Below are 23143 nucleotides of genomic sequence, written 5' to 3' on the forward strand. Positions count from 1 at the left end.
GGTGAGGTGTGACACATCACCTGTATATTGGTGCACGTTACAAAATTCATTCTGCACATGGATGTGTGACGAGGCGGTTCTGGCGGGACCCAACTGAGAGTGCCAAATCAGGACCAATTGCTCAAACAGGGCAGTCACAGCCCTAGGCTGGGGTTTTTCCACCTCTAAGGCAAACCAAACCAGCCACACAAAGAGGACTTCGGTCTCACCCCACTGGCTAACCACAAGTCACACGAGCAATTTCCTTAGACACTCCAGTCTCCCAGTATCACCAGTGCACTCGTCCTGGGGATGAATGGTTATGAAATGGTTATGAAAACCAACACCCCAATAAAAGAAAAAGGTTCCCTCGATCCCAAAGGACCAAGCCCCAGACCCAGGTCAATATACACATCAGATCTTACCCACAAATCACGCTGTTGCCAATCCTTTAGAATCTAAAATCTAAAGGTTTATTTACAAAGGGAAAAAGGTAGAGCTGAGAGCTAGAATTGGTTAAATGGAATCAACTCCATACAGCAATGGCAAAGTTCTTAGTTCAGGCTTGCAGCAGCGATGGCATAAACTGCAGGTTCCAATCAAGTCTCTGGAACATCCCCCGCTGGGATGGGCCATTCAGTCCTTTGTGCAGAGCTTCAGCTTGTAGCAAAGTCCCTCCAGAGGGAAGAAGCAGGAGTGAAGACCAGATGGAGATGATACATCAGCCTTATACAGGGGTGAGCTGGAGCCGGGTCGCACCGGTTCACACGAACCGGGTGTTAAATTGAGAAGCGGTTTTAGAACCGCTTGTTAACTGGCTGCCCTGCGAGGGAAGCTGTGAAGGGCTCTGGCCGGGAAGGGTGTAATTCCTCCTCCCGGCCGCCGGGGGGCGCTGCGCTGCGCTGCGGGAGCCATGTGAGCTGCCTCCTGGCCCTGCTGCTGCTGCTGCTCCTCGGAGCTCTGGCCCTGGGGCTCCGGCTGCTGCCAGGTGAGTCCCGAGGGGGGAGGGGAGGGGGCTGCTCCCAGCCGGTCCCGTGTGTGAGTGTCCGGCTGCCTCCTGCTGCTCCCAGCCCCGCCCCCCCCGTGTGAGTGTCTGCGCCCCTCCCCAGCCAGCCCCTGCCCCAGCCCCTGCCCCAGTGTCTGCCCCGCCCCAGCCCCCTGCCCCAGCCCCTGCCCACAGCCCCCTGCCCACAGCCCCCTGCCCCAGCCCCGCCCACAGCCCCCCCCTGCCCCTGCCCTGCCCACAGCCCCCCCTGCCCCAGCCCCTGCCCCGCCCACAGCCCCCTGCCCCTGCCCACAGCCCCTGCCCCTGCCAGCGCACCCCAGCCCCCTGCCCCTGGGTGAGGCACAGCCCCTGCCCTGGCTGCACAGCCTGCCCCCAGCTCTGTGCCCCTGCCCACAGGCCCCTGCCCCTGCCCCAGCACTGCCCACAGCCCCTGCCCCTGGCACAGCCCCTGCCCACAGCCCACAGCCCCTGCCCCTGCCACAGCCCCAGCCCCTGCCCACAGCCCCCACTGCCCCGCCCTGCCCCTGCCCCAGGCCCCTGCCCCCTGGCTGCCCCAGCACAGCCCCCTGCCCACAGCTCTGTGCCCCTGCCCACAGCCCCCCTGGCTGAGCACAGCCCCTGCCCCAGCCCTGTGGGTGCCCACAGCCCCTGGCTGAGCCCCAGCCCCTGTGCCAGCCCTGCCCACAGCCCCTGCCCTGGCCCCTGAGCACAGCGCACAGCCCCTGCCCCAGCCCTGCCCACAGCCCCTGCCCCAGCCAGCCCCTGAGCACAGCGCACAGCTCTGGGGGTGAGGCACAGGCCCCTGGCTGAGCACAGCGCACAGCTCTGTGGGTGAGGCACAGGCCCTGGGGCTGGCTGAGCACAGCGCACAGCTCTGTGGGTGAGGCACAGGCCCTGCCCAGCTGCCTGCACAGCTCTGTGGGTGAGGCACAGGCCCTGGGGGCTGGCTGAGCACAGCGCACAGCTCTGTGGGTGAGGCACAGGCCCTGGGGCTGGCTGAGCACAGCACAGCTCTGTGGGTGAGGCACAGGCCCTGGGGGCTGGCTGAGCACAGCGCACAGCTCTGTGGGTGAGGCACAGGCCCTGGGGGCTGAGCACAGCGCACAGCTCTGTGGGTGAGGCACAGGCCCTGGGGCTGGCTGAGCACAGCGCACAGCTCTGTGGGTGAGGCACAGGCCCTGGGGCTGGCTGAGCACAGCGCACAGCTCTGTGGGTGAGGCACAGGCCCTGGGGCTGGCTGAGCACAGCGCACAGCTCTGTGGGTGAGGCACAGGCCCTGGGGGCTGAGCACAGCGCACAGCTCTGTGGGTGAGGCACAGGCCCTGGGGCTGGCTGAGCACAGCGCACAGCTCTGTGGGTGAGGCACAGGCCCTGGGGCTGGCTGAGCACAGCGCACAGCTCTGTGGGTGAGGCACAGGCCCTGGGGCTGGCTGAGCACAGCGCACAGCTCTGTGGGTGAGGCACAGGCCCTGGGGCTGGCTGAGCACAGCGCACAGCTCTGTGGGTGAGGCACAGGCCCTGGGGGCTGGCTGAGCACAGCGCACAGCTCTGTGGGTGAGGCACAGGCCCTGGGGCTGGCTGAGCACAGCGCACAGCTCTGTGGGTGAGGCACAGGCCCTGGGGCTGAGCACAGCGCACAGCTCTGTGGGTGAGGCACAGGCCCTGGGGGCTGAGCACAGCGCACAGCTCTGTGGGTGAGGCACAGGCCCTGGGGCTGGCTGAGCACAGCGCACAGCTCTGTGGGTGAGGCACAGGCCCTGGGGGCTGGCTGAGCACAGCGCACAGCTCTGTGGGTGAGGCACAGGCCCTGGGGCTGAGCACAGCGCACAGCTCTGTGGGTGAGGCACAGGCCCTGGGGGGCTGGCTGAGCACAGCGCACAGCTCTGTGGGTGAGGCACAGGCCCTGGGGCTGGCTGAGCACAGCGCACAGCTCTGTGGGTGAGGCACAGGCCCTGGGGGCTGGCTGAGCACAGCGCACAGCTCTGTGGGTGAGGCACAGGCCCAGGGGGCTGGCTGAGCACAGCGAACACCTCTGTGGGTGAGGCACATGCCCAGGGGGGGGGGCTGGCTTAACACAGCGCACAGCTCTGGGGGTGAGGCACAGGCCCTGGGGGGCTGGCTGAGCACAGCGCACAGCTCTGTGGGTGAGGCACAGGCCCTGGGGGCTGGCTGAGCACAGCGCACAGCTCTGTGGGTGAGGCACAGGCCCTGGGGCTGGCTGAGCACAGCGCACAGCTCTGTGGGTGAGGCACAGGCCCTGGGGGCTGGCTGAGCACAGCGTACAGCTCTGTGGGTGAGGCACAGGCCCTGGGGGGCTGAGCACAGCGCACAGCTCTGTGGGTGAGGCACAGGCCCTGGGGCTGGCTGAGCACAGCGCACAGCTCTGTGGGTGAGGCACAGGCCCTGGGGGGGCTGAGCACAGCGCACAGCTCTGTGGGTGAGGCACAGGCCCTGGGGGCTGGCTGAGCACAGCGCACAGCTCTGTGGGTGAGGCACAGGCCCTGGGGCTGGCTGAGCACAGCGCACAGCTCTGTGGGTGAGGCACAGGCCCTGGGGGCTGGCTGAGCACAGCGCACAGCTCTGTGGGTGAGGCACAGGCCCTGGGGGGCTGAGCACAGCGCACAGCTCTGTGGGTGAGGCACAGGCCCTGGGGGCTGGCTGAGCACAGCGCACAGCTCTGTGGGTGAGGCACAGGCCCTGGGGGCTGAGCACAGCGCACAGCTCTGTGGGTGAGGCACAGGCCCTGGGGGCTGGCTGAGCACAGCGCACAGCTCTGTGGGTGAGGCACAGGCCCTGGGGGGGCTGAGCACAGCGCACAGCTCTGTGGGTGAGGCACAGGCCCTGGGGGCTGAGCACAGCGCACAGCTCTGTGGGTGAGGCACAGGCCCTGGGGGGCTGAGCACAGCGCACAGCTCTGTGGGTGAGGCACAGGCCCTGGGGGCTGGCTGAGCACAGCGCACAGCTCTGTGGGTGAGGCACAGGCCCTGGGGGCTGAGCACAGCGCACAGCTCTGTGGGTGAGGCACAGGCCCTGGGGCTGGCTGAGCACAGCGCACAGCTCTGTGGGTGAGGCACAGGCCCTGGGGGCTGGCTGAGCACAGCGCACAGCTCTGTGGGTGAGGCACAGGCCCTGGGGCTGGCTGAGCACAGCGCACAGCTCTGTGGGTGAGGCACAGGCCCTGGGGGCTGAGCACAGCGCACAGCTCTGTGGGTGAGGCACAGGCCCTGGGGGCTGGCTGAGCACAGCGCACAGCTCTGTGGGTGAGGCACAGGCCCTGGGGGCTGGCTGAGCACAGCGCACAGCTCTGTGGGTGAGGCACAGGCCCTGGGGCTGGCTGAGCACAGCGCACAGCTCTGTGGGTGAGGCACAGGCCCTGGGGCTGGCTGAGCACAGCGCACAGCTCTGTGGGTGAGGCACAGGCCCTGGGGCTGGCTGAGCACAGCGCACAGCTCTGTGGGTGAGGCACAGGCCCTGGGGCTGGCTGAGCACAGCGCACAGCTCTGTGGGTGAGGCACAGGCCCTGGGGCTGGCTGAGCACAGCGCACAGCTCTGTGGGTGAGGCACAGGCCCTGGGGGGCTGGCTGAGCACAGCGCACAGCTCTGTGGGTGAGGCACAGGCCCTGGGGGCTGAGCACAGCGCACAGCTCTGTGGGTGAGGCACAGGCCCTGGGGGCTGGCTGAGCACAGCGCACAGCTCTGTGGGTGAGGCACAGGCCCTGGGGGCTGGCTGAGCACAGCGCACAGCTCTGTGGGTGAGGCACAGGCCCTGGGGGCTGAGCACAGCGCACAGCTCTGTGGGTGAGGCACAGGCCCTGGGGGCTGAGCACAGCGCACAGCTCTGTGGGTGAGGCACAGGCCCTGGGGGCTGGCTGAGCACAGCGCACAGCTCTGTGGGTGAGGCACAGGCCCTGGGGCTGAGCACAGCGCACAGCTCTGTGGGTGAGGCACAGGCCCTGGGGGCTGGCTGAGCACAGCGCACAGCTCTGTGGGTGAGGCACAGGCCCTGGGGCTGGCTGAGCACAGCGCACAGCTCTGTGGGTGAGGCACAGGCCCTGGGGCTGGCTGAGCACAGCGCACAGCTCTGTGGGTGAGGCACAGGCCCTGGGGGGCTGGCTGAGCACAGCGCACAGCTCTGTGGGTGAGGCACAGGCCCTGGGGCTGAGCACAGCGCACAGCTCTGTGGGTGAGGCACAGGCCCTGGGGCTGGCTGAGCACAGCGCACAGCTCTGTGGGTGAGGCACAGGCCCTGGGGCTGGCTGAGCACAGCGCACAGCTCTGTGGGTGAGGCACAGGCCCTGGGGTGGCTGAGCACAGCGCACAGCTCTGTGGGTGAGGCACAGGCCCTGGGGGCTGGCTGAGCACAGCGCACAGCTCTGTGGGTGAGGCACAGGCCCTGGGGCTGGCTGAGCACAGCGCACAGCTCTGTGGGTGAGGCACAGGCCCTGGGGGCTGGCTGAGCACAGCGCACAGCTCTGTGGGTGAGGCACAGGCCCTGGGGCTGGCTGAGCACAGCGCACAGCTCTGTGGGTGAGGCACAGGCCCTGGGGCTGAGCACAGCGCACAGCTCTGTGGGTGAGGCACAGGCCCTGGGGGGGCTGAGCACAGCGCACAGCTCTGTGGGTGAGGCACAGGCCCTGGGGCTGGCTGAGCACAGCGCACAGCTCTGTGGGTGAGGCACAGGCCCTGGGGGGCTGGCTGAGCACAGCGCACAGCTCTGTGGGTGAGGCACAGGCCCTGGGGGCTGGCTGAGCACAGCGCACAGCTCTGTGGGTGAGGCACAGGCCCTGGGGCTGGCTGAGCACAGCGCACAGCTCTGTGGGTGAGGCACAGGCCCTGGGGCTGGCTGAGCACAGCGCACAGCTCTGTGGGTGAGGCACAGGCCCTGGGGCTGGCTGAGCACAGCGCACAGCTCTGTGGGTGAGGCACAGGCCCTGGGGGCTGAGCACAGCGCACAGCTCTGTGGGTGAGGCACAGGCCCTGGGGCTGGCTGAGCACAGCGCACAGCTCTGTGGGTGAGGCACAGGCCCTGGGGCTGGCTGAGCACAGTGCACAGCTCTGTGGGTGAGGCACAGGCCCTGGGGGGGGGCTGGGCACAGCGCACAGCTCTGTGGGTGAGGCACAGGCCCTGGGGGCTGAGCACAGCGCACAGCTCTGTGGGTGAGGCACAGGCCCTGGGGCTGGCTGAGCACAGCGCACAGCTCTGTGGGTGAGGCACAGGCCCTGGGGCTGAGCACAGCGCACAGCTCTGTGGGTGAGGCACAGGCCCTGGGGCTGAGCACAGCGCACAGCTCTGTGGGTGAGGCACAGGCCCTGGGGCTGGCTGAGCACAGCGCCCAGCTCGGGGGGTGAGGCCCAGGCCCTGGGGGTGGGCTGAGCACAGCGCACAGCTCTGTGGGTGAGGCACAGGCCCTGGGGTGGGGCTGGCTGAGCACAGCGCACAGCTCTGTGTGTGAGGCACAGGCCCTGGGGCTGGCTGAGCACAGCGCACAGCTCTGTGGGTGAGGCACAGGCCCTGGGGGCTGAGCACAGCGCACAGCTCTGTGGGTGAGGCACAGGCCCTGGGGGCTGGCTGAGCACAGCGCACAGCTCTGTGGGTGAGGCACAGGCCCTGGGGCTGGCTGAGCACAGCGCACAGCTCTGTGGGTGAGGCACAGGCCCTGGGGGCTGGCTGAGCACAGCGCACAGCTCTGTGGGTGAGGCACAGGCCCTGGGGCTGGCTGAGCACAGCGCACAGCTCTGTGGGTGAGGCACAGGCCCTGGGGCTGGCTGAGCACAGCGCACAGCTCTGTGGGTGAGGCACAGGCCCTGGGGGCTGGCTGAGCACAGCGCACAGCTCTGTGGGTGAGGCACAGGCCCTGGGGAGCTGGCTGAGCACAGCGCACAGCTCTGTGGGTGAGGCACAGGCCCTGGGGGCTGAGCACAGCGCACAGCTCTGTGGGTGAGGCACAGGCCCTGGGGGGGCTGAGCACAGCGCACAGCTCTGTGGGTGAGGCACAGGCCCTGGGGCTGGCTGAGCACAGCGCACAGCTCTGTGGGTGAGGCACAGGCCCTGGGGGCTGGCTGAGCACAGCGCACAGCTCTGTGGGTGAGGCACAGGCCCTGGGGCTGGCTGAGCACAGCGCACAGCTCTGTGGGTGAGGCACAGGCCCTGGGGGCTGGCTGAGCACAGCGCACAGCTCTGTGGGTGAGGCACAGGCCCTGGGGCTGGCTGAGCACAGCGCACAGCTCTGTGGGTGAGGCACAGGCCCTGGGGGCTGGCTGAGCACAGCGCACAGCTCTGTGGGTGAGGCACAGGCCCTGGGGCTGGCTGAGCACAGCGCACAGCTCTGTGGGTGAGGCACAGGCCCTGGGGCTGGCTGAGCACAGCGCACAGCTCTGTGGGTGAGGCACAGGCCCTGGGGGGCTGAGCACAGCGCACAGCTCTGTGGGTGAGGCACAGGCCCTGGGGGCTGGCTGAGCACAGCGCACAGCTCTGTGGGTGAGGCACAGGCCCTGGGGCTGGCTGAGCACAGCGCACAGCTCTGTGGGTGAGGCACAGGCCCTGGGGGCTGGCTGAGCACAGCGCACAGCTCTGTGGGTGAGGCACAGGCCCTGGGGCTGGCTGAGCACAGCGCACAGCTCTGTGGGTGAGGCACAGGCCCTGGGGGCTGGCTGAGCACAGCGCACAGCTCTGTGGGTGAGGCACAGGCCCTGGGGCTGAGCACAGCGCACAGCTCTGTGGGTGAGGCACAGGCCCTGGGGCTGGCTGAGCACAGCGCACAGCTCTGTGGGTGAGGCACAGGCCCTGGGGCTGGCTGAGCACAGCGCACAGCTCTGTGGGTGAGGCACAGGCCCTGGGGGGCTGGCTGAGCACAGCGCACAGCTCTGTGGGTGAGGCACAGGCCCTGGGGGGCTGGCGGAGCACAGCGCACAGCTCTGTGGGTGAGGCACAGGCCCTGGGGCTGGCTGAGCACAGCGCACAGCTCTGTGGGTGAGGCACAGGCCCTGGGGGCTGGCTGAGCACAGCGCACAGCTCTGTGGGTGAGGCACAGGCCCTGGGGGCTGGCTGAGCACAGCGCACAGCTCTGTGGGTGAGGCACAGGCCCTGGGGCTGGCTGAGCACAGCGCACAGCTCTGTGGGTGTGGCACAGGCCCTGGGGGGCGGGCTGAGCACAGCGCACAGCTCTGTGGGTGGGGCACAGGCCCTGGGGTTGGCTGAGCACAGCGCACAGCTCTGTGGGTGAGGCACAGGCCCTGGGGGCTGGCTGAGCACAGCGCACAGCTCTGTGGGTGAGGCACAGGCCCTGGGGGCTGGCTGAGCACAGCGCACAGCTCTGTGGGTGAGGCACAGGCCCTGGGGGCTGGCTGAGCACAGCGCACAGCTCTGTGGGTGAGGCACAGGCCCTGGGGCTCCACTGCTCAGGTTGACACCTGACTGTCATGCACCTTATCCGCTTCTCGTGCAGGCACCCTGCAACGCCTCTCCATCAGCCACCCTGCAAACCGCTCCTCTCCCCAGCCACCCTGGGCCTATCCGCTCCTCTGAGCAACCTGCTATCCGCCCTCTCCGCCAGCCACCCTGCTATCCGCTCCTCTCTTCCAGCCACCCTGCTATCCGCTCCTCTCCGCCAGCCACCCTGCTATCCGCTCCTCTTAGTCAGCCACCCTGCTATCCGCTCCTCTCCGCCAGCCACCCTGCTATCTGCTCCTCTCTGCCAGCCACCCTGCTATCCGCTCCTCTCCGCCAGCCACCCTGCTATCCGCTCCTCACCGCCAGCCACCCTGCTATCCGCTCCTCTCCGCCAGCCACCCTGCTATCCGCTCCTCTCCGCCAGCCACCCTGCTATCCGCTCCTCTCCGCCAGCCACCCTGCTATCCGCTCCTCTCCGCCAGCCACCCTGCTATCCGCTCCTCTCATCCAGCCACCCTGCTATCCGCTCCTCTCCGCCAGCCACCCTGCTATCCGCTCCTCTCCGCCAGCCACCCTGCTATCCGCTCCTCTCCGTCAGCCACCCTGCTATCCGCTCCTCTCCGCCAGCCACCCTGCTATCCGCTCCTCTGAGTCAGCCACTCTGCTATCCGCTCCTCTCCGCCAGCCACCCTGCTATCCGCTCCTCTCCGCCAGCCACCCTGCTATCCGCTCCTCTCCATCAACCACTCTGCTATCCGCTCCTCTCCGCCAGCCACCCTGCTATCCGCTCCTCTGTGTCAGCCACTCTGCTATCCGCTCCTCTCCGCCAGCCACCCTGCTATCCGCTCCTCTCCGCCAGCCACCCTGCTATCCGCTCCTCTCCGCCAGCCACCCTGCTATCCGCTCCTCTGAGTCAGCCACCCTGCTATCCGCTCCTCTCCCCCAGCCACCCTGCTATCAGCTCCTCCTTAGCCACCTGCTATCCGCTCCTCTCCGCCAGCCACCCTGCTATCCGCTCCTCTGCCCCAGCCACCCTGCTATCCGCTCCTCTGAGTCAGCCACCCTGCTATCCGCTCCTCTGAGTCAGCCACCCTGCTATCCGCTCCTCTCCGCCAGCCACCCTTCTATCCGCTCCTCTCCACGAGCCACCTTGCTATCCACTTCTCTCCGCCAGCCACCCTGCTATCCGCTCCTCTCCGCCAGCCACACTGCTATCCGCTCCTCTCCGCCAGCCACCCTGCTATCCGCTCCTCTGTGTCAGCCACTCTGCTATCCGCTCCTCTCTGCCAGCCACCCTGCTATCCGCTCCTCTCTGCCAGCCACTCTGCTATCCGCTCCTCTCCGCCAGCCACCCTGCTATCCGCTCCTCTCCGCCAGCCACCCTGCTATCTGCTCCTCTCTGCCAGCCACCCTGCTATCCGCTCCTCTCCTTCAGCCACCCTGCTATCCGCTCCTCTCCGCCAGTCACTCTGCTATCCGCTCCTCTCCGCCAGCCACCATGCTATCCGCTCCTCCGCCAGCCACCCTGCTATCCGCTCCTCTCCGCCAGCGACCCTGCTATCCTCCTCTCCAGCCACCCTGCTATCCGCTCCTCTCCTTGAGCCACCCTGCTATCCGCTCCTCTCCGCCTGCCACCCTGCTATCCGCTCCTCTCCGCCAGCCACCCTGCTATCCGCTCCTCCGCCCAGCCACCCTGCTATCCGCTCCTCTCCGCCAGCCACCCCTGCTATCGCTCCTCTCCGCCAGCCACCCTGCTATCCGCTCCTCTCCAGCCACCCTGCTATCCGCTCCTCCGCCAGCCACTCTGCTATCCGCTCCTCTCCGTAGCCACCCTGCTATCCGCTCCTCTCCGCCAGCCACCTGCTATCCGCTCCTCTCCGCCCAGCCACTCTGCTATCCGCTCCTCTCCGCCAGCCACTCTGCTATCCGCTCCTCTCCGCCAGCCACCCTGCTATCCGCTCCTCTCCGCCAGCCACCCTGCTATCCGCTCCTCTCCGCCAGCCACCCTGCTATCCGCTACTCTCAGACACCCACACTGCTATCCGCTCCTCTCCGCCAGCCACCCTGCTATCCGCTCCTCTCCGCCAGCCACTCTTCTATCAGCTCCTCTCTGTCAGCCACCCTGCTATCCGCTCCTCTCCGCCAGCCACCCTGCTATCCGCTCCTCTCCGCCAGCCACCCTGCTATCCGCTCCTCTCCGTCAGCCACCCTGCTATCCGCTCCTCTCCGCCAGCCACCATGCTATTCGCTCCTCTCCGTCAGCCACCCTGCTATCCGCTCCTCTCCGTCAGCCACCCTGCTATCCGCTCCTCTCCGCCAGCCACCCTGCTATCCGCTCCTCTCCGCCAGCCACCCTGCTATCCGCTCCTCTCCGCCAGCCACCCTGCTATCCGCTCCTCTCCGTCAGCCACCCTGCTATCCGCTCCTCTCCGCCAACGACCCTGCTATCCGCTCCTCTGAGTCAGCCACTCTTCTATCAGCTCCTCTCCGTCAGCCACCCTGGTATCCGCTCCTCTCCGCCAGCCACCCTGCTATCCGCTCCTCTCCGCCAGCCACCCTGCTATCCGCTCCTCTCCGCCAGCCACCCTGCTATCCGCTCCTCTCCGCCAGCCACCCTGCTATCCGCTCCTCTCCGCCAGCCACCCTGCTATCCGCTCCTCTCCGCCAGCCACCCTGCTATCCGCTCCTCTCCGCCAGCCACTCTGCTATCCGCTCCTCTCCGCCAGCCACCCTGCTATCCGCTCCTCTCCGTCAGCCACCCTGCTATTCGCTCCTCTCCGTCAGCCACCCTGCTATCCGCTCCTCTCCGTCAGCCACCCTGCTATCCGCTTCTCTCTGTCAGCCACCCTGCTATCCGCTCCTCTGAGTCAGCCACCCTGCTATCCGCTCCTCTCCGCCAGCCACCCTGCTATCCGCTCCTCTCCGTCAGCCACCCTGCTATCCGCTCCTCTCCGCCAGCCACCCTGCTATCCGCTCCTCTCCGCCAGCCACCCTGCTATCCGCTCCTCTCCGCCAGCCACCCTGCTATCCGCTCCTCTGAGTCAGCCACCCTGCTATCCGCTCCTCTCCGTCAGCCACCCTGCTATCCGCTCCTCTCCGTCAGCCACTCTGCTATCCGCTCCTCTCCGCCAGCCACTCTGCTATCCGCTCCTCTCCGCCAGCCACCCTGCTATCCGCTCCTCTCCGCCAGCCACCCTGCTATCCGCTCCTCTCCGCCAGCCACCCTGCTATCCGCTCCTCTCCGCCAGCCACCCTGCTATCCGCTCCTCTGCGCCAGCCACCCTGCTATCCGCTCCTCTCCGCCAGCCACCCTGCTATCCGCTCCTCTCCGCCAGCCACCCTGCTATCCGCTCCTCTGAGTCAGCCACCCTGCTATCCGCTCCTCTCCGTCAGCCACCCTGCTATCCGCTCCTCTCCGCCAGCCACCCTGCTATCCGCTCCTCTCCGTCAGCCACCCTGCTATCCGCTCCTCTCTGCCAGCCACCCTGCTATCCGCTCCTCTCCGCCAGCCACCCTGCTATCCGCTCCTCTCCGTCAGCCACCCTGCTATCCGCTCCTCTGTGTCACCCACTCTGCTATCCGCTCTCCTCCAGCCACCCTGCTATCCGCTCCTCTCCGCCAGCCACCCTGCTATCCGCTCCTCTCCGCCAGCCACCCTGCTATCCGCTCCTCTCCGCCAGCCACCCTGCTATCCGCTCCTCTCCGTCAGCCACCCTGCTATCCGCTCCTCTCCGTCAGCCACCCTGCTATCCGCTCCTCTCCGTCAGCCACTCTGCTATCCGCTCCTCTCCGCCAGCCACCCTGCTATCCGCTCCTCTCCGCCAGCCACCCTGCTATCCGCTCCTCTCCGCCAGCCACCCTGCTATCCGCTCCTCTCCACCAGCCACTCTGCTATCCACTCCTCTGCTTCAGACACCATGCTATCCTTTCCTCTGAGTCAGCCACTCTGCTATCCGCTCCTCTAAGTCAGCCACCCTGCTATCCGCTCCTCTAAGTCAGCCACTCTGCTATCCGCTCCTCTGTGTCACCCACTCTGCTATCCGCTCCTCTCCGCCAGCCACCCTGCTATCCGCTCCTCTCCGCCAGCCACCCTGCTATCCGCTCCTCTCCGTCAGCCACCCTGCTATCCGCTCCTCTCCGTCAGCCACCCTGCTATCCGCTCCTCTCCGCCAGCCACCCTGCTATCCGCTCCTCTCCGCCAGCCACCCTGCTATCCGCTCCTCTCCGCCAGCCACCCTGCTATCCGCTCCTCTCCGTCAGCCACTCTGCTATCCGCTCCTCTCCGCCCGCCACCCTGCTATCTGCTCCTCTCTGCCAGCCACCCTGCTATCCGCTCCTCTCCGCCAGCCACCCTGCTATCCGCTCCTCTCCGCCAGCCACCCTGCTATCCGCTCCTCTCCTCCAGCCACCCTGCTATCCGCTCCTCTCCGCCAGCCACCTGCTATCCGCTCCTCTCCGCCAGCCACCCTGCTAGCCCCTCCTCTCCGCCAGCCACCCGGCTATCTGCTCCCCTCCGCCACGCACCTGCCTACCCGCTCCTCTCCGCCAGCCACCCTGCTATCCGCTCCTCTCCGTCAGCCACCCTGCTATCCGCTCCTCTCCGCCAGCCACCCTGCTATCCGCTCCTCTCCGCCAGCCACCCTGCTATCCGCTCCTCTCCGTCAGCCACCCTGCGATCCGCTCCTCTCTACCAGCCACCCTGCTATCCGCTCCTCTCCGCCAGCCACCCTGCTATCCGCTCCTCTCCGCCAGCCACCCTGCTATCCGCTCCTCTCCGTCAGCCACCCTGCTATCCGCTCCTCTCCGCCAGCCACCCTGCTATCCGCTCCTCTCCGCCAGCCACTCTTTTATCCACTCCTCTCCGCCAGCCACCCTGCTATCCGCTCCCCTCTGTCAGCCACCCTGCTATCCGCTCCTCTCCGTCAGCCACCCTGCTATCCGCTCCTCTCCGTCAGCCACCCTGCTATCCGTTCCTCTCCGCCAGCCACCCTGCTATCCGTTCCTCTCCGTCAGCCACCCTGCTATCCGCACCTCTCAGCCAGCCAACCTGCTATCCGCTCCTCTCCGCCAGCCACCCTGCTATCCGCTCCTCTCCGTCAGCCACCCTGCTATCCGCTCCTCTCAGTCAGCCACCCTGCTATCCGCTCCTCTCCAGCCACCCTGCTATCCGCTCCTCTCCGTCAGCCACCCTGCTATCCGCTCCTCTCTGCCAGCCACCCTGCTATCCGCTCCTCTCTGCCAGCCACCCTGCTATCCGCTCCTCTCCGCCAGCCACTTCTCTATCCGCTCCTCTCCGTCAGCCACTCTGCTATCCGCTCCTCTCCGTCAGCCACCCTGCTATCCGCTCCTCTGTGTCAGCCACCCTGCTATCCGCTCCTCTCCGCCAGCCACCCTGCTATCCGCTCCTCTCCGCCAGCCACTCTGCTATCCGCTCCTCTCCGCCAGCCACCCTGCTATCCGCTCCTCTCCAGAAGCCAAACTGCTATCCGCTCCGCTCGGCCAGCCACCTGCTATCCGCTCCTCTCCAGCCACCCTGCTATCCGCTCCTCTCCGTCAGCCACCCTGCTATCCGCTCCTCTCCGCCAGCCACCCTGCTATCCGCTCCTCTCCGCCAGCCACTCTGCTATCCGCTCCTCTCTCCAGCCACCCTGCTATCCGCTCCTCTCCGCCAGCCACCCTGCTATCCGCTCCTCTCCGCCAGCCACCCTGCTATCCGCTCCTCTGTGTCAGCCACCCTGCTATCCGCTCCTCTCCGCCAGCCACCCTGCTATCCGCTCCTCTCCTCCAGCCACCTGCTATCCGCTCCTCTCCGCCAGCCACCTGCTATCCGCTCCTCTCCGCCAGCCACCTGCTATCCGCTCCTCTCCGCCAGCCACCTGCTATCCGCTCCTCTGAGTCAGCCACTCTGCAATCCGCTCCTCTCCGCCAGCCACCTGCTATCCGCTCCTCTCCGCCAGCCACCTGCTATCCGCTCCTCTCCGCCAGCCACCCTGCTATCCGCTCCTCTCCGCCAGCCACCCTGCTATCCGCTCCTCTCCGCCAGCCACCCTGCTATCCGCTCCTCTCCGCCAGCCACCCTGCTATCCGCTCCTCTCCGTCAGCCACTCTTCTATCAGCTCCTCTCCGTCAGCCACCCTGCTATCCCCTCCTCTGTGTCACCCACTCTGCTATCCGCTCCTCTCCGCCAGCCACCTAGCTATCCGCTCCTCTCCACCAGACTCTCTGCTATCCGCTCCTCTCCGCCAGCCACCCTGCTATCCGCTCCTCTCCAACAGCCACCCTGCTATCCGCTCCTCTCCGCCAGCCACCCTGCTATCCGCTCCTCTCCAACAGCCACCCTGCTATCCGCTCCTCTCCGCCAGCCACCCTGCTATCCGCTCCTCTCCATAGCCACCTGCTATCCGCTCCTCTCCGCCAGCCACCTGCTATCGCTCCTCTCCAGCCACCCTGCTATCCGCTCCTCTCCGCCCAGCCACCCTGCTATCGCTCCTCTCCGCCAGCCACCTGCTATCCGCTCCTCTGAGCCAGCCACCTGCTATCGCTCCTCTCCGCCAGCCACCCAGCTATCCGCTCCTCTACGCCAGCCACCTGCTATCCGCTCCTCTCAGTCAGCCACCCTGCTATCCGCTCCTCTCGTCAGCCACTCTGCTATCCGCTCCTCCGCCCAGCCACCCTGCTATCCGCTCCTCTCCTTAGCCACCCTGCTATCCGCTCCTTTCCACCAGCCACCCTGCTATCCGCTCCTCTCCATGGCCACCCTGCTATCCGCTCCTCTCCGTCAGCCACCCTGCTATCCGCTCCTCTCCGTCCGCCACCCTGCTATCCGCACCTCTCCGGCAGCCACCTGCTATCCGCTCCTCTCCATAGCCACCCTGCTGTCCGCTCCTCTCCGCCAGCCACCCTGCTATCCGCTCCTCTCCGCCAGCCACCCTGCTATCCGCTCCTCTCCGCCAGCCACCTGCTATACGCTCCTCTCCCAGCCACCCTGCTATCCGCTCCTCTCCGTCAGCCACCTGCTATCCGCTCCTCTCCGCCAGCCACCCTGCTATCCGCTCCTCTCCAGCCACCCTGCTATCCGCTCCTCTCCGCCAGCCACCCTGCTATCCGCTCCTCTGAGTCAGCCACCCTGCTATCCGCTCCTCTCCTCCATCCACCTGCTATCCGCTCCTCTCCGCCAGCCACCCTGCTATCCGCTCCTCTCCGCCAGCCACCCTGCTATCCGCTCCTCTCCGCCAGCCACCCTGCTATCCGCTCCTCTCCGTCAGCCACCCTGCTATCCGCTCCTCTCCGCCAGCCACCCTGCTATCCGCTCCTCTCCGACAGCCACCCTGCTATCCGCTCCTCTCCGTGAGCCACCCTGCTATCCGCTCCTCTCCGCCAGCCACCCTGCTATCCGCTCCTCTCCTTCAGCCACCTGCTATCCGCTCCTCTCCGCCAGCCACCCTGCTATCCGCTCCTCTCCGCCAGCCACCCTGCTATCCGCTCCTCTCCGTCAGCCAACCTGCTATCCGCTCCTCTGAGTCAGCCACCCTGCTATCCGCTCCTCTCCGCCAGCCACCCTGCTATCCGCTCCTCTCCGCCAGCCACCCTGCTATCCGCTCCTCTCCGCCAGCCACCCTGCTATCCGCTCCTCTCCGCCAGCCACCCTGCTATCCGCTCCTCTCCGTCAGCCACCCTGCTATCCGCTCCTCTCCGTCAGCCACCCTGCTATCTGCTCCTCTCCGCCAGCCACCCTGCTATCCGCTCCTCTCCGTCAGCCACCCTGCTATCCGCTCCTCTGTGTCAGCCACCCTGCTATCCGCTCCTCTCCGTCAGCCACCCTGCTATCCGCTCCTCTCCGCCAGCCACCCTGCTATCCGCTCCTCTCCGTCAGCCACCCTGCTATCCGCTCCTCTCCGTCAGCCACCCTGCTATCCGCTCCTCTCCGTCAGCCACCCTGCTATCCGCTCCTCTCCGTCAGCCACCCTGCTATCCGCTCCTCTCCGCCAGCCACCCTGCTATCCGCTCCTCTCCGTCAGCCACCCTGCTATCCGCTCCTCTCCGCCAGCCACCCTGCTATCCGCTCCTCTCCGCCAGCCACCCTGCTATCCGCTCCTCTCCGTCAGCCACTCCGCTATCCGCTCCTCTCCGCCAGCCACCCTGCTATCCGCTCCTCTCCGCCAGCCACCCTGCTATCCGCTCCTCTCCGCCAGCCACCCTGCTATCCGCTCCTCTCCGTCAGCCACCCTGCTATCCGCTCCTCTCCACCAGCCACCCTGCTATCCGCTCCTCTCCGCCAGGCACCCTGATATCCGCTCCTGTCCGTCAGCCACGCTGCTATCCGCTCCTCTCCGCCAGCCACCCTGCTATCCGCTCCTCTCCGCCAGCCACCCTGCTATCCGCTCCTCTCCGTTAGCCACCCTGCTATCCGCTCCTCTCCGTCAGCCACCCTGCTATCCGCTCCTCTCCGCCAGCCACCCTGCTATCAGCTCCTCTCCGCCAGCCACCATGCTATCCGCTCCTCTCGGCCAGCCACCCTGCTCTCCGCTCCTCTCCGCCAGCCACCCCGCTATCCGCTCCTCTCCGTCAGCCACCCTGGTAATCGCTCCTCTCCGCCAGCCACCCTGCTATCCGCTCCTCTCCGCCAGCCACCCTGCTATCCACTCCTCTCCGCCAGCCACCCTGCTATCCGCTCCTCTCCGCCAGCCACCCTGCTATCCGCTCCTCTCCGCCAGCCACCCTGCTATCCGCTCCTCTCCGTCAGCCACCCTTCTGTCCACTTCTCTCCGTCAGCCACCCTGATATCCGCTCCTCTCCGCCAGCCACCCTGCTATCCGCTCCTCTCTGCCAGCCACCCTTCTATCCGCTCCTCTCAGTCAGCCACCCTCCTATCTGCTCCTCTCCGCCAGCCCCCCTGCTATCCGCTCCTCTCCGCCAGCCACCCTGCTATCCGCTCCTCTCCGCCAGCCACCCTGCTATCCGCTCCTCTCCGCCAGCCACCCTGCTATCCGCTCCTCTCCGCCAGCCACCCTGCTATCCGCTCCTCTCGTCAGCCACCTGCTATCCGCTCCTCCGCCAGCCACCTGCTATCCGCTCCTCTCTGCCAGCCACCCTGCTATCCGCTCCTCTCCATCAGCCACCCTGGTATCCGCTCCTCTCCGCCAGCCACCCTGCTATCCGCTCCTCTCCGCCAGCCACCCTGCTATCCGCTCCTCTCCGCCAGCCACTCTGCTATCCGCTCCTCTCCGCCAGCCACTCTGCTATCCGCTCCTCTCAGCCAGCCACCCTGCTATCCGCTCCTCTCCGCCAGCCACCCTGCTATCCGCTCCTCTCCGCCAGCCACCCTGCTATCCGCTCGTCTAAGACAGCCACCCTGCTATCCGCTCCTATCCGCCAGCCACCCTGCTATCCGCTCCTATCGGCCAGCCACCCTGCTATCCGCTCCTCTCCGCCAGCCACCCTGCTATCCGCTCCTCTCCGTCAGCCACCCTGCTATCCGCTCCTCTCCGCCAGCCACCCTGCTATCCGCTCCTCTCCGCCAGCCACCCTGCTATCCGCTCCTCTCCGCCAGCCACCCTGCTATCCGCTCCTCTCCGTCAGCCACCCTGCTATCCGCTCCTCTCAGCCAGCCACCCTGCTATCCGCTCCTCTCAGTCAGCCACCCTGCTATCCGCTCCTCTCCGCCAGCCACACTGCTATCCGCTCCTCTCCGCCAGCCACCCTGCTATCCGCTCCTCTCCGCCAGCCACCCTGCTATCCGCTCCTCTCCGCCAGCCACCCTGCTATCCGCTCCTCTCCGTCAGCCACCCTGCTATCCGCTCCTCTCCATCAGCCACCCTGCTATCCGCTCCTCTCCGCCAGCCACCCTGCTATCCGCTCCTCTCCGCCAGCCAACCTGCTATCCGCTCCTCTCCGTCAGCCACCCTGATATCCGCTCCTCTCCGCCAGCCACCCTGATATCCGCTCCTCTCCGCCAGCCACCCTGCTATCAGCTCCTCTCCGTCAGCCACCCTGCTATCAGCTCCTCTCCGTCAGCCACCCTGATATCCGCTCCTCTGCCCCAGCCACCCTGATATCCGCTCCTCTCCGCCAGCCACCCTGCTATCCGCTCCTCTCCGCCAGCCACCCTGCTATCCGCTCCTCTCCGCCAGCCACCCTGCTATCCGCTCCTCTCCGTCAGCCACGCTGCTATCCGCTCCTCTCCGCCAGCCACCCTGCTATCCGCTCCTCTCCGCCAGCCACCCTGCTATCCGCTCTTAGACAGCCACCCTGCTATCCGCTCCTCTCCGTCAGCCACCCTGCTATCCGCTCCTCTCCTTCAGCCACCCTGCTATCCGCTCCTCTCCGCCAGCCACCCTGCTATCCGCTCCTCTCCGCCAGCCACCCTGCTATCGTCTCCTCTCAGGCACCCTGCTATCCGCTCCTCTCCGCCCAGCCACCTGCTAGCCGCTCCCCTCCGCCAGCCTCACTGCTATCCGCTCCTCTCCGCCAGCCACCCTGCTATCCGCTCCTCTCTGACAGCCACCCTGCTATCCGCTCCTCTCCGTCAGCCACCCTGCTATCCGCTCCTCTCCGCCAGCCACCCTGCTATCCGCTCCTCTCCGCCAGCCACCCTGCTATCTGCTCCTCTCCGCCAGCCACCCTGCTATCCCCTCCTCTCCATAAGCCACCCTGCTATCCGCTCCTCTCCGCCAGCCACCCTGCTATCCGCTCCTCTCCGCCAGCCACCCTGCTATCCGCTCCTCTCCGCCAGCCACCCTGCTATCCGCTCCTCTCCGCCAGCCACCCTGCTATCGCTTCTCTGTGTCACCCACCCTGCTATCCGCTCCTCTCTGTCACCCACCCTGCTATCCACTCCTCTCCGCCAGCCACCCTGCTATCCGCTCCTCTCCGCTAGCCATCCTGCTATCAGCTCCTCTCCGCCAGCCACCCTGCTATCCGCTCCTCTCCGCCAGCCAACCTGCTATCCGCTCCTCTCCGCCAGCCACCCTGCTATCCGCTCCTCTCCGCCAGCCACCCTGCTATCCGCTCCTCTCCGCCAGACACTCTCCTATCCGCTCCTCTCCGCCAGCCACCCTGCTATCCGCTCCTCTCCGCCAGCCACCCTGCTATCAGCTCCTCTCCGCCAGCCACCCTGCTATCCGCTCCTCTCCCCCAGCCACCCGCTATCCGTTCCTCTCCGCCAGCCACCCTGCTATCCGCTCCTCTCCGTCAGCCACCCTGCTATCCGCTCCTCTCCGCCAGCCACCCTGCTATCCGCTCCTCTCCGCCCGCCACCCTGCTATCCGCTCCTCTCCGCCAGCCACCTTGATATCCGCTCCTCTCCGTCAGCCCCCCTGCTATCGGCTCCACTCCGCCAGCCACCCTGCTATCCGCTCCTCCGCCAGCCACCCTGCTATCCGCTCCTCTCCGCCAGCCACCCTGCTATCCGCTCCTCTCCGCCAGCCACCCTGCTATCCGCTCCTCTCCGCCAGCCACCCTGCTATCCGCTCCTCTCCGCCAGCCACCCTGCTATCCGCTCCTCTCCGCCAGCCACCCTGCTATCCGCTCCTCTCCGCCAGCCACCCTGCTATCCGCTCCTCTCCGCCACCCACGCTGCTATCCGCTCCTCTCCGCCAGCCACCCTGCTATCCGCTCCTCTCCGCCAGCCAGCCTGCTATCCGCTACTCTCGGTCAGCCACCCTGCTATCCGCTCCTCTCCGCCAGCCACCCTGCTATCCGCTCCTCTCCGCCAGCCACCCTGCTATCCGCTCCTCTCCGCCAGCCACCCTGCTATCCGCTCCTCTCCGCCAGCCACTCTGCTATCCGCTCCTCTCCGCCAGCCACCCTGCTATCCGCTCCTCTCCGCCAGCCACCCTGCTATCCGCTCCTCTCCGCCAGCCACCCTGCTATCCGCTCCTCTCCGCCAGCCAACCTGCTATCCGCTCCTCTCCGCCAGCCACTCTGCTATCCGCTCCTCTCCACCAGCCACCCTGCTATCCGCTCCTCTCCGCCAGCCACTCTACTATCCGCTCCTCTCCGTTAGCCACCCTGCTATCCGCTCCTTTCCGCCAGCCACCCAGCTATCCGATCCTCTCCGCCAGCCACCCTGCTATCCGCTCCTCTGTGTCACCCACTCTGCTATCCGCTCCTCTCCGCCAGCCACTGTGCTATCCGCTCCTCTCCGCCAGCCACTCTGCTATCCGCTCCTCTCCGCCAGCCACCCTGCTATCCGCTCCTCTCCGCCAGCCACCCTGCTATCCGCTCCTCTCCGTCAGCCACCCTGCTATCCGCTCCTCTCCGCCAGCCACCCTGCTATCCGCTCCTCTCCGCCAGCCACCCTGCTATCCGCTCCTCTCCGCCAGCCACCCTGCTATCCGCTCCTCTCCGCCAGCCACCTTGCTATCCGCTCCTCTCCGCCAGCCACTCTGCTATCCGCTCCTCTCCATCAGCCACCCTGGTATCCGCTCCTTTCCGCCAGCCACCCTGCTGTCCCCTCCTCTCATCCAGCCACCTTGCTATCCGCTCCTCTCCGCCAGCCACCCTGCTATCCGCTCCTCTCCGCCAGCCACCCTGCTATCCGCTCCTTTCCGCCAGCCACCCTGCTATCAGCTTCTCTCCGCCATCCACCCTGCTATCCGCTCCTCTCCGTCATCCAGCCTGCTATCCGCTCCTCTCCGCCAGCCACACTGCTATCCGCTCCTCTCCGCCAGCCACCCTGCTATCCGCTCCTCTCCACAAGCCACCCTGCTATCCGTTCCCCTCCGCCAGCCGCCCTGCTATCCGTTCCTCTCCGCCAGCCGCCCTGCTATCCGCTCCTCTCCGTCAGCCACCTGCTATCCGCTCCTCGTCAGCCACCCTGCTATCCGCTCCTCTCCGCAGCCACCCTGCTATCCGCTCCTCTCCGTCAGCCACCTGCTATCCGCTCCTCTCCGCCAGCCACCCTGCTATCCGCTCCTCTCCGCCAGCCACCCTGCTATCCGCTCCTCTCCGCCAGCCACCCTGCTATCCGCTCCTCTCCGCCAGCCACCCTGCTATCCGCTCCTCTCCGCCAGCCACCCTGCTATCCGCTCCTCTCCGCCAGCCACCCTGCTATCCGCTCCTCTCCGCCAGCCACATAGCTATCCGCTTCTCTCCGTCAGCCACCCTGCTATCCGCTCCTCTCCGCCAGCCACCCTGCTATCCGCTCCTCTCCGCCCGCCACCCTGCTATCCGCTCCTCTCCGTCAGCCACCCTGCTATCCGCTCCTCTCCATCAGCCACCCTGCTATCCGCTCCTCTCCGCCAGCCACCCTGCTATCCGCTCCTCTCCGTCAGCCACCCTGCTATCCGCTCCTCTCCGCCATCCACCCTGCTATCCGCTCCTCTCCGCCAGCCACCCTGCTATCCGCTCCTCTCCGTCAGCCACCCTGCTATCCGCTCCTCTCCGTCAGCCACCCTGCTAATCGCTCCTCTCCGCCAGCCACCCTGCTATCCGCTCCTCTCCGCCAGCCACCCTGCTATCCGCTCCTCTCCGCCAGCCACCCTGCTATCCGCTTCTCTCCGTCAGCCACCGTCTATCCGCTCCTCTGAGTCAGCCACTCTGCTATCCGCTCCTCTCCGCCAGCCACCCTGCTATCCGCTCCTCTCCGCCAGCCACCGTGCTATCGTCTCCTCTCCGCCAGCCACCCTGCTATCCGCTCCTCTCCGCCAGCCACCCTGCTATCCGCTCCTCTCCGTCAGCCTACCTGCATTCCGCTCCTCTCCGTCAGCCACCCTGCTATCCGCTCCTCTCCGTCAGCCACCCTGCTATCCGCTCCTCTCCGCCAGCCACCCTGCTATCCGCTCCTCTCCGCCAGCCACCCTGCTATCCGCTCCTCTCCGCCAGCCACCTGCTATCCGCTCCTCTCCGCCAGCCACCCTGCTATCCGCTCCTCTCCGTCAGCCACCCTGCTATCCGCTCCTTTCGTCCAGCCACCCTGCTATCCGCTCCTCTCCGCCAGCCACCCTGCTATCCGCTCCTCTCCGTCAGCCACCCTGCTATCCGCTCCTCTCCGCCAGCCACCCTGCTATCCGCTCCTCTCCGCCAGCCACCCTGCTATCCGCTCCTCTCCGCCAGCCACCCTGCTATCCGCTCCTCTCCGCCAGCCACCCTGCTATCCGCTCCTCTCCATCAGCCACTCTGCTATCCGCTCCTCTCCGCCAGCCACCCTGCTATCCGCTCCTCTCCGCCAGCCACCTGCTATCCGCTCCTCTGCCAGCCACCTGCTCTCCGTCTCCTCCAGCCACCCTGCTATCCGCTCCTCTCCGCCAGCCACCCTGCTATCCGCTCCTCTCCGCCAGCCACCCTGCTATCCGCTCCTCTCCGCCAGCCACCCTGCTATCCGCTCCTCTCCGCCAGCCACCCTGCTATCCGCTCCTCTCCGCCAGCCACCCTGCTATCCGCTCCTCTCCGTCAGCCACCCTGCTATCCGCTCCTCTCCGTCAGCCACTCTGCTATCCGCTCCTCTCCGCCAGCCACCCTGCTATCCGCTCCTCTCCGCCAGCCACCTGCTGTCCGCTCCTCTCCGCCAGCCACCCTGCTATCCGCTCCTCTCCGTCAGCCACCCTGCTATCCGCTCCTCTCCGTCAGCCACCATGCTATTCGCTCCTCTCCGCCAGCCACCCTGCTATCCGCTCCTCTCCGCCAGCCACCCTGCTATCCGCTCCTCTGCGTCACCCAACCTGCTATCCGCTCCTCTCCGCCAGCCACCCTGCTATCCGCTCCTCTCCGCCAGCCACCCTGCTATCCGCTCCTCTCAGCCAGCCACCCTGCTATCCGCTCCTCTCCTC

At 67.0% G+C, this 23143-nt stretch overlaps 1 protein-coding gene across 3 annotated transcripts in view; it reads left to right on the plus strand.

Moving 5' to 3' along the window:
• LOC120384921 (maestro heat-like repeat family member 5) overlaps positions 1-23143 on the plus strand; it is a 924418-nt gene that overhangs the window by 684724 nt on the left and 216551 nt on the right. The gene's annotated exons all lie outside the window — the stretch shown is intronic.

The sequence above is a fragment of the Mauremys reevesii genome, linkage group 17, assembly GCF_016161935.1.
Source record: "Mauremys reevesii isolate NIE-2019 linkage group 17, ASM1616193v1, whole genome shotgun sequence".
NCBI classification, from domain to species: Eukaryota; Metazoa; Chordata; order Testudines; family Geoemydidae; genus Mauremys; species Mauremys reevesii.